Source organism: Mustela nivalis (assembly GCF_964662115.1).
Source record: "Mustela nivalis genome assembly, chromosome: 12".
In the NCBI taxonomy this organism is placed as follows: Eukaryota; Metazoa; Chordata; class Mammalia; order Carnivora; family Mustelidae; genus Mustela; species Mustela nivalis.
Window position 1 is genome coordinate 30832126 of NC_139031.1, and position 10544 is coordinate 30842669.

Sequence of the window (10544 nt, forward strand, 5' to 3'; positions counted from 1 at the left end):
ATAAAAATAATACAAACTCTAAATATTAAAATAAGTAAACACATAAAGAAGAAAGTTTTTAAAAATCCATATAAAATACCACCACCTAGACATAAATACTGTACACGTATTTAAGAAAACATCTCAGATATAGCTCTGTAGGGACACCTGGCTGGCTTAGTCAGAAGAGTGTGTGACTCGGGGTGCCCTGGGTGACACAGTTTGTTAAGTGTCCGGCTCTTGTTTTCAGCTCAGGCTCAGGTCATGATCTCAGGGTCGTGGGATTGAGCCCCATGCAGGGTTCTGCACTCACTGGGGAGTCTACTAGAGATTCTCTCTCTCCCCCTTTGTCTCTCCTCCTGGTTGCACACATGCTCTCTCTCTCTCTCGCTCTCTCTCTCTCTCTCTCTAAAATAAGTAAATAATTTTTTAAAAAGAGCACGTGACTCTTGATTTTGGAGTCATGAGTTTGAGCCCCATGTTGGGTGTAGAGATTACTTAAATAAATAAAATTTTAAAAACACAGATATTGCTCTATAAAAGCACCAATACACATACACTGGTCATAATTTTACTAAATAATTCTTTAATTTTGGATAATGCCGTAAAACCTTTCAGAATTTAATTTCCAGGGGTTGGAGACTATGGTTTCTAAACATCTTGATGTGTTCTGGCCTTCACAGCAACATAGATGAATGGATATATTCAGCATGAAAGGCTATTTTATGTTGGTTCACATTAGTACCAGTTTTCAATTAGAAAGAGACCAATTCAACAGAAGTTCTTTTGCATCTGTAAGGGATATTTTGCTGCTTTTCTCTTATAAATCTTGATGATGTCTTTCTTCTCCTACTAGCTGTGATTTTCCTCCATAAAATGAAAGGCATAGCATTCAATGATGGTATTTTTTCCCACCCAGGGATGTATAAGTCACTAAGAAAATATCTCATTCCATTAGACTGAGAGGTCTTAGTTACAACTTAAAGACCTGCTGTGAGGATACTCACAATGAAAAAGGGAATTTTTTTTTTTATACTGAAGAGATCATAGGAGACGAGGTCATGACCAGTTCACCTGGGATTTATTCTCTGACAAAAGGAAGAACCCAAAGAAAGCATCTGACAAAGGGGAAACCCCTCATAAATTCCTAAAGAGAACTTAGAGCACATGTGCCAGCATCCTCCTTGCTACAGAGTTTCAAGAAGAGCTAACCTATTTGGGTGAGAGTTTAAAAGGGGAAAGAAAAATCATGAAAAGAGAGAGCACAGGGAGAAATAAATAGAGTCAGAAAGAGAAAATTGAAGCCGATGGCAGATGTGGTGAGTCAGCATCTCCAATGCCTACGAGGAAGGCCTGCAATGCCTTCCTTTCTCTGCCCAGAGTGGCCGAGACCCTTGCTCCAGGTTCTGCCTCTCAGACAATCACTCTCCCACTTGGGACCTCATGATTTATTCCAACTATTCTTGTGCTGACACTGTTTTGATTTGCTGACTGGTCTTGGATTCTTCTCTTTCTTTTGTCCTTTCTTCTGCCTAGCAAGGAAAGCAAGATTACAGTTCCTACCAGTGAGTATGTGGATGAAGATACCTGAAGAAGATGTGACATCCTACACGGCCAGAGGAGTGGGCTGTGTCCATCTCATTTCCTTTCAGAAGTCTCCCAACATCCACAATCAGCCCAATGAACAGCAGGCAGTCCCTCTTACCCCAACTAGAAAACAAGGTAGCCAGGAAGGCAGAAAGCAAAGATAGTGCAAAAATTAGACCTTGGTTGCAAACTTAGGATGGAACTTCTATCACTGGTTTTAGCATTTGGTATCTCATGCTCTGTCAATATTTACCCATCTGTAATATTTACTATTTTATATTTATTTTTAAAAAGATTTTATTTATTTATTTGTTTATTTATTTGACAGAGATCTCAAGTGTATGGAGAGGCAGGCAGAGAGCCAGGCAGAGAGAGAGGAGGAAGCAGGCTTCCCACTGAGCAGAGAGCCCAATGCGGGCCTCAATCCCAGGACCCTGGGATTGTGACCTGAGCAGAAGGCAGAGGCTTTAACCCACTGAGCCACCCAGGCGCCCCTATTTACTGTTTTTTAAAAGAGACTGTTGAAAGGGTTTTTTTTTTTTGAATAGCCAGTCTTTATATTATAGTTTCAGTTAAATGGCACCTTTGAGTGATTATTCTTTTTATTTTTAAAGATCTCTTTATTATTTAAGAGAGAGAGAGAGGGAGAGAGAGAAAGAGCATGTGGAGGGGGGTGAGGAGGGCTAGAGGGAGAGAGGGGGAAAGAGAGAGAGAAAGAGAGAGAGAATCTCCAGCAGACTCCATGTTGAGCGCATAGCCTGTCAGGAAGCGGGGGATTTCCCAACCCTGAGCCCTCTACCAGAGCTGAAGTAAAGAGCCGGATGCTTAGCCAACTGAGCCACCCAGGCACCCCATGAAGTGGTTTTTCTATGTGAATTCCAACCAAATTAAGACAACAAAAAAAGTACTTTCTTTTCATTTTCTGATTTGTGGAAAAAAATAATCTTTTTACTTTTCTGTAGAAACTAAAATAAAAATTTTAACCTGTTAGACCTTGCAGAATAACTGTATTATGTTTTGAGCTTTACTGCAGGTTTCATAGTCTCTGAGGATACACAGGAATAATCTTATATTCTGGGATTGATTATTTCTTAATTTAAGGGATGATTAAACTTACTTTAGTCTACAACCTTTGCCATTCTCCTCTTTTTCCCATACACAGACACAAAATTTTTTCCTACATAAAATGTTACAAGGTAGTATTTTCCTTAAGTGACTGAAAGTGAATGGTACAGTATTAGCTGTTGTTTATGCTAGTTGCAGAACACATTGTTATTTTACTTTTACAAAGCTTTTCTAAAAATTTGAAGTATTTCAGAAGAATTTCTACTGAAATGCTTCCTTTATTTGGTGTAATTTCCAACGTTCTTATAGAGTTTCCAAAAATTTATAAGAATAGTACAAGGAATTCCTATCTACCCTTTGTTCATAATCACAAACATTAACATTTTATCACACTACCTTTGTAATTCATTCTTTCTACATATGCATGTTATTTTCTCCCCCCACCAACCATTTGAGAGTAGTACTTCAAGGTTATTTATTTATTTATTTATTGAGAGAGAGAGAGAGAGAGAGAGAGCATAAGCAGGGGGAGCGGCAGAGGGAGAGGGAGAAGCACAGGGAGCCCGACGCAGGGCTCAACTCCAGAAACCTGGGTTCAAGACCTGAGCAGAAGGCAGAGATTTATCTGACTGAGCCCCAAGGTCATTTCTTATATAACAGGAGTACAATGATCAATATCATAAAATTAATATAATATTAGCATTGTACTGATACAATACTAGTTGCTAATCAACAGACTGTATTCAAATTTTTCCAACTATCTCAGTAATGTCCTTCGTAGGGAAAGCACTCAAGTCTGGCACTTGCGTGCAGTTAACAGTGAAGTGTCCCCAGTCTGCTTTGATTTGAAAGCATTTTTGTCCTTCCTTGCCTGTCATGACTGGGGCATTTTTGATGAGTACAGGTCCGGTGTACAATGTTCTTAAACTTAAGTTCTCAAAATTTTTGCTTTAAGATTTTAGAGAAGAATTCTTTCCTGTTTCTCAGACTAACTTCAAGCTGCATCTAGGGGCATCTGGGTGGCTCAGTTAAAGCGTCTGCCTTCAGCTCAGGGGATGCTGCTAGGGTGCTGGGGTCAAGCCCTGTGTCAGTCTCCCTGCTCAGCAGGGAGTCTGCTTCTCCTTCTCCCTCTGCCCTTCCCCCCTGCTCATGCTGACTCTCTCTCACTCTCTCTCAAATAAAGGAAAAAAAAAAAAAAAAACCCTGCATCTGATATTGCACTCATTTCCCCTACATGAGACCTAATTATCTGTATCCTATTTCTGCCAAAAGCGGTCATCATTTCCCAGTTTTTCAATCCAGAAACCTAGGCATTGCCTTCCTCCTGATCCAGCTTCCCTGACCGAGATGACATCTTATAAAGACATCATGGTCCTTCTCCCCTCTTCTCCTCCCAGCACTACCCCTGAGTTCAGGTCCTCCTGCCTTCTCACTTCCAGTAGCCTCCAGCTGGTCTCCACTCTGCAGGCCTTTCCAGATCTTCCCTCCTTTGGAGTTCCTTTTTCTAGAGCTCTCAAAGCAGTTCTTTCCATCTAAAACATTAATCAGTGTTTCCCTATTACTAAAGATACTTCAAGGATTATACAGAGCTTGGGGGATAAACTGCAAAGGCCTTCTTAGTGTACCCAGAGCCTGCCTTGCTGGCTTTAAGTCCCAGCCCTCCTCTCTACCTTCCAAGCTGCAGTCATACTGAACTACTTGGAAATTCCCAAAAAAAAAACCTGTTGGTTTTTTGGCCTCGGAGCCTTCCCATATACCACTCCATTAGCTTGAAATCTGTTCCTCCCTCCCACTCATACATTCTTCTTTACTCAACTGATGGCTCATCTTCTAGTAAAGCACCTCTTCCGCCCTGTCCCTTCTACTTCCCTCCTCCATCCCCCCGCCTCCAGCAGGGAGGTTTCGCTCTTTTTTTAACCACGAACTCTGAAAAGCAAAAACCTTTACAACAATTCTAACAACTGGAGAACACTTTCTCGTAAACTAAGCCATTTCTGGACCAGACTAGTAGTCCAGAAGCAGAACTCCGCGTGCCACCCAGAGGAGCAGAAAGCACTCATTTCTTTTATTCTCCCTGGTTTGGTCCTGCTGTCGTGAGCTTCAACGCCCCTACTCTGAGATATTTACTTGTGTGACTGGTTCTGTGAAGTTTCTTATGATGTCCTTATTCCATTTATAGTTTTCAAATGGAGGCTTTTCCTCCTGGGAATGGACTCCTGGCTGTCTTTTAAAAATCACATCAATGCTAATTATATATATAAATCACGGAAATTGGCATTGTAAGAATAGTGAATGGTAACAAGCTTACCACAGTAAAGGTTAATTAGCCAGGGAAAAAAATTCCATGTGCAATTGTCAATGTGTTCTATAAAGTACAATGTTTGGTACAACCAGTTTAAGGGCTTCTGGTGAGGCTTTCTCTGCCCCAGGTCATTTTGTGCCCAGCAGACTACATGGAACTCAGTCAATATTTGTGAAATAAATAGTGGCTTTGTCAAGCCTAGGATATAATCAGGCCTGTTAATAAATGGAGAAACTATTATTCAAGTTATCCACTCCGAAGAAAAGCGTTTAGTACTGGATGTATTAAAGCTAATTGGATCTGCTTTCACCCAGGCTTCTGAGACTGTGGTCAGAGCCTTGCACTGAACCATGTTATTTTCTAGAAACTTACGCCAGCCTATGGTTAGTGTCTGATTTCCACTCCTGCTAACCAGTGATTTTCAAATCTGCCGTCACATAAAAATCATCTGAAATGCTTTGAAAAAATAATGAGGCCTGGGACCCACCTCCAGAGGTTTGGATTTAACAATCCCAAGACTGGTATGTTTAGAAATTGGGCATTTGAATATAAAGCGCCAGTTTGGGAGCCATTGCTGGATGAGAATCTATTTTATTTCTGCCTAGTGTCTGGACAAGTTTTCTTTTTAATTTCACTTTTGTGTATGTTTGCTTTTTTCAGAATTTGCATGGGACGACAATACTAGTTATAACTTGCATAATCACCTTTATATGAATATAAATATTACTATATTCAGCATATGGTTTCTTCAGAGAACAACATAAAACACTGAAAGGATTTGACATTTAGTCATTTGAATTCCCACAAAGGATTCCTGGAACAACATCTACATAACTGAGGACACTGACGTTATCGATGCATAAATAAAGACATGTCCTAAACGGCAACGTTGTGAGTGATGATATGGTAACTACTACTGGCATTTTCGTTAGTTCCAGGAAAAGTAAAACAGGTAGGAAGGAACTCTAGTAGCTAAGAATCTGAGTGGATAGAAGGTCTTAAACTAATGAACGATTGTTGAGTCATCTAGTTTTTTATGTGGCAACATGGCCAGTCTTTCAGGAAATAAAGATGGCTTTCAGTGAGACAATAATAAGTGAAAACCATTAATCATTATTTTAAGCCTTCATCTTGCATAGCAATTGCAAAGATTATTAAGAAACTAGCTGTTATACTAATGTAAGCTTAGATGTCGTTTCAAAACTTAAAATCAGAAAACACATTATTTTTCTTAAGCGTTGCTTTTCCACATTATGGTTGCTTTTTTGTTTCTAATATGATAGTCTAGGGATGCCTGGACCCAGTCAGTTGAGCATCCGACTCTTCAGCTCAGGTCATAATCTCAGGGTCCTGAGGTCAAGCCCTGCGTCAGACACTGCACTAGGCGAGGAGCCTTCTAGAGAGTCTCTGTCTCTCTCTGCCCCTTCTTCCTCAAAGAAAAATGATAGTCTAAATTCAGTCTTTTTGTTGGACATGTGAAAAGATTAAAGAAAGGCTGAACAAATTGAATTATAGCTATCTAGATTTTTTAACATTCCGGTATAAGTAACGTGCACTGTTATATTAGTTTCAGGTGTACAATATATTGAATCAACTGTTCCGTACATTATTCAGTGCTTGTCACGGTTAAGTGTTCTCTTACTCCCCATTACCCATTTCACCCACCTCCCCCACCTCCCCTCTGGCAACCATCAATTTGTTTTCTAAGAATCCATCTCTTTTTTTCTTTATTTGTTTTGTTTCTTAAATTCCACATATGAGTGAAATCATATGGTATTTGTCTTTCTCTGACTGACTGTTTCACTTAGCATAATACCTTCTAGATGTTGTTACAAATGAGAAGCCGATTTTAAAAGTTCTGGGAGTTAAGCCCCACTGATTGTAAAATCTCATGATGTTAAGTCCCTCTGGTTTTCATATAATTTTTTATTTTTTATAAACATATATTTTTATCCCCAGGGGTACAGGTCTGTGAATCACCAGGTTTACACACTTCACAGCACTCACCAAAACACATACCCTCCCCAATGTCCATAATACCACCCCCTTCTCCCAAACCCCCTCCCTCCAGCAACCCTCAGTTTGTTTTGTGAGATTAAGAGTCACTTATGGTTTGTCTCCCTCCCAATCCCATCTTCTTTCATTTATTCTTTTCGTACCCACTCAAGCCCCCATGTTGCATCACCACTTCCTCATATCAGGGAGATCATATGATAGTTGTCTTTCTCCGCTTGACTTATTTCGCTAAGCATGATATGCTCTAGTTCCATCCATGTTGTCGCAAATGGCAAGATTTCATTTCTTTTGATGGCTGCATAGTATTCCATTGTGTATATATACCACATCTTCTTGATCCATTCATCTGTTGATGGACATCTAGGTTCTTTCCATAGTTTGGCTATTGTGGACATTGCTGCTATAAACATTCGAGTACACATGCCCCTTTGGATCACTACGTTTGTATCTTTAGGGTAAATACCCAATAGTGCAATTGCTGGGTCATAGGGCAGTTCTATTTTCAACATTTTGAGGAACCTCCATGCTGTTTTCCAGAGTGGCTGCACCAGCTTGCATTCCCACCAACAGTGTAGGAGGCTTCCCCTTTCTCCGCATCCTCGCCAGCATCTGTCATTTCCTGACTTGTTAATTTTAGCCATTCTGACTGGTGTGAGGTGATATCGCATTGTGGTTTTGATTTGTATTTCCCTGATGCCGAGTGATATGGAGCACTTTTTCATGTGTCTGTTGGCCATCTGGATGTCTTCTTTGCAGAAATGTCTGTTCATGTCCTCTGCCCATTTCTTGATTGGATTATTTGTTCTTTGGGTGTTGAGTTTGCTAAGTTCTTTATAGATTCTGGACACTAGTCCTTTATCTGATATGTCGTTTGCAAATATCTTCTCCCATTCTGTCAGTTGTCTTTTGATTTTGTTAACTGTTTCCTTTGCTGTGCAAAAGCTTTTGATCTTGATGAAATCCCAATAGTTCATTTTTGCCCTTGCTTCCCTTGCCTTTTGCGTTGTTCCTAGGAAGATGTTGCTGCGGCTGAGGTCGAAGAGGTTGCTGCCTGTGTTCTCCTCAAGGATTTTGATGGATTCCTTTCGCACATTGAGGTCCTTCATCCATTTTGAGTCTATTTTTGTGTGTGGTATAAGGAAATGGTCCAATTTCATTTTTCTGCATGTGGCTGTCCAATTTTCCCAGCACCATTTATTGAAGAGGCTGTCTTTTTTCCATTGGACATTCTTTCCTGCTTTGTCGAAGATTAGTTGACCATAGAGTTGAGAGTCTATTTCTGGGCTCTCTATTCTGTTCCATTCATCTATGGGTCTGTTTTTGTGCCAGTACCATGCTGTCTTGATGATGACAGCTTTGTAATAGAGCTTGAAGTCCGGGATTGTGATGCCACCAACGTTGGCTTTCTTTTTCAATATCCCTTTAGCTATTTGAGGTCTTTTCTGGTTCCATATAAATTTTAGCATTATTTGTTCCATTTCTTTGAAAAAGATGGATGGTACTTTGATAGGAATTGCATTAAATGTGTAGATTGCTTTAGGTAACATAGACATTTTCACAATATTTATTCTTCCAATCCAGGAGCATGGAACATTTTTCCATTTCTTTGTGTCTTCCTCAATTTCTTTCATGAGTACTTTATAGTTTTCTGAGTATAGATTCTGTGCCTCTTTGGTTAGGTTTATTCCTAGGTATCTTATGGTTTTGGGTGCAATTGTAAATGGGATTGACTCCTTAATTTCCCTTTCTTCTGTCTTGCTGTTGGTGTAGAGAAATGCAACTGATTTCTGTGCATTGACTTTATATCCTGACACTTTACTGAATTCCTGTATAAGTTCTAGCAGTTTTGGAGTGGAGTCTTTTGGGTTTTCCACATATAGTATCATATCATCTGCGAAGAGTGATAATTTGACTTCTTCTTTGCTGATTTGGATGCCTTTAATTTCCTTTTGTTGTCTGATTGCTGAGGCTAGGACCTCTAGTACTATGTTGAATAGCAGTGGTGATAATGGACATCCCTGCCGTGTTCCTGACCTTAGCGGAAAAGCTTTCAGTTTTTCTCCATTGAGAATGATATTTGCGGTGGGTTTTTCATAGATGGCTTTGATGATATTGAGGTATGTGCCCTCTATCCCTACACTTTGAAGAGTTTTGATCAGGAAGGGATGCTGTACTTTGTCAAATGCTTTTTCAGCATCTATTGAGAGTATCATATGGTTCTTGTTCTTACTTTTATTGATGTGTTGTATCACAATGACTGATTTGCGGATGTTGAACCAACCTTGCAGCCCTGGAATAAATCCCACTTGGTCATGGTGAATAATCTTTTTAATGTACTGTTGAATCCTATTGGCTAGTATTTTGTTGAGTATTTTCACATCTGTGTTCATCAAGGATATTGGTCTATAGCTCTCTTTTTTGGTGGGATCCTTGTCTGGTTTTGGGATCAAGGTGATGCTGGCCTCATAAAATGAGTTTGGAAGTTTTCCTTCCATTTCTATTTTTTGGAACAGTTTCAGGAGAATAGGAATTAGTTCTTCTTTAAATGTTTGGTAGAATTCCCCTGGGAAGCCGTCTGGCCCTGGGCTTTTGTTTGTTTGGAGATTTTTAATGACTGTTTCAATCTCCTTACTGGTTATGGGTCTGTTCAGGCTTTCTATTTCTTCCTGGTTCAGTTGTGGTAGTTTATATGTTTCTAGGAATGCATCCATTTCTTCCAGATTGTCAAATTTATTGCCGTAGAGTTGCTCATAGTATGTTCTTATAATAGTTTGTATTTCTTTGGTGTTAGTTGTGATCTCTCCTCTTTCATTCATGATTTTATTTATTTGGGTCCTTTCTCTTTTCTTTTTGCTAAGTCGGGCCAGGGGTTTATCAATTTTATTAATTCTTTCAAAGAACCAGCTCCTACTTTCGTTGATTTGTTCTATTGTTTTTTTGGTTTCTATTTCATTGATTTCTGCTCTGATCTTTATGATCTCTCTTCTCCTGCTAGGCTTAGGGTTTCTTTCTTGTTCTTTTTCCAGCTCCTTTAGGTGTAGGGTTAGATTGTGTACCTGAGACCTTTCTTGTTTCTTGAGAAAGGCTTGTACCGCTATATATTTTCCTCTCAGGACTGCCTTTGTTGTGTCCCACAGATTTTGAACCGTTGTATTTTCATTATCATTTGTTTCCATGATTTTTTTCAATTCTTCTTTAATTTCCCGGTTGACCCATTCATTCTTTAGAAGGATGCTGTTTAGTCTCCATGTATTTTGGTTCTTTTCAAACTTCCTTTTGTGGTTGAGTTCTAGCTTTAGAGCATTGTGGTCTGAAAATATGCAGGGAATGATCCCAATCTTTTGATACCGGTTGAGTCCTGATTTAGGACCGAGGATGTGATCTATTCTGGAGAATGTTCCATGTGCACTAGAGAAGAATGTGTATTCTGTTGCTTTGGGATGAAATGTTCTGAATATATCTGTGATGTCCATCTGGTCCAGTGTGTCGTTTAAGGCCTTTATTTCCTTGCTGATCTTTTGCTTGGATGATCTGTCCATTTCAGTGAGGGGAGTGTTAAAGTCCCCTACTATTATTGTATTATTGTTGATGTGTT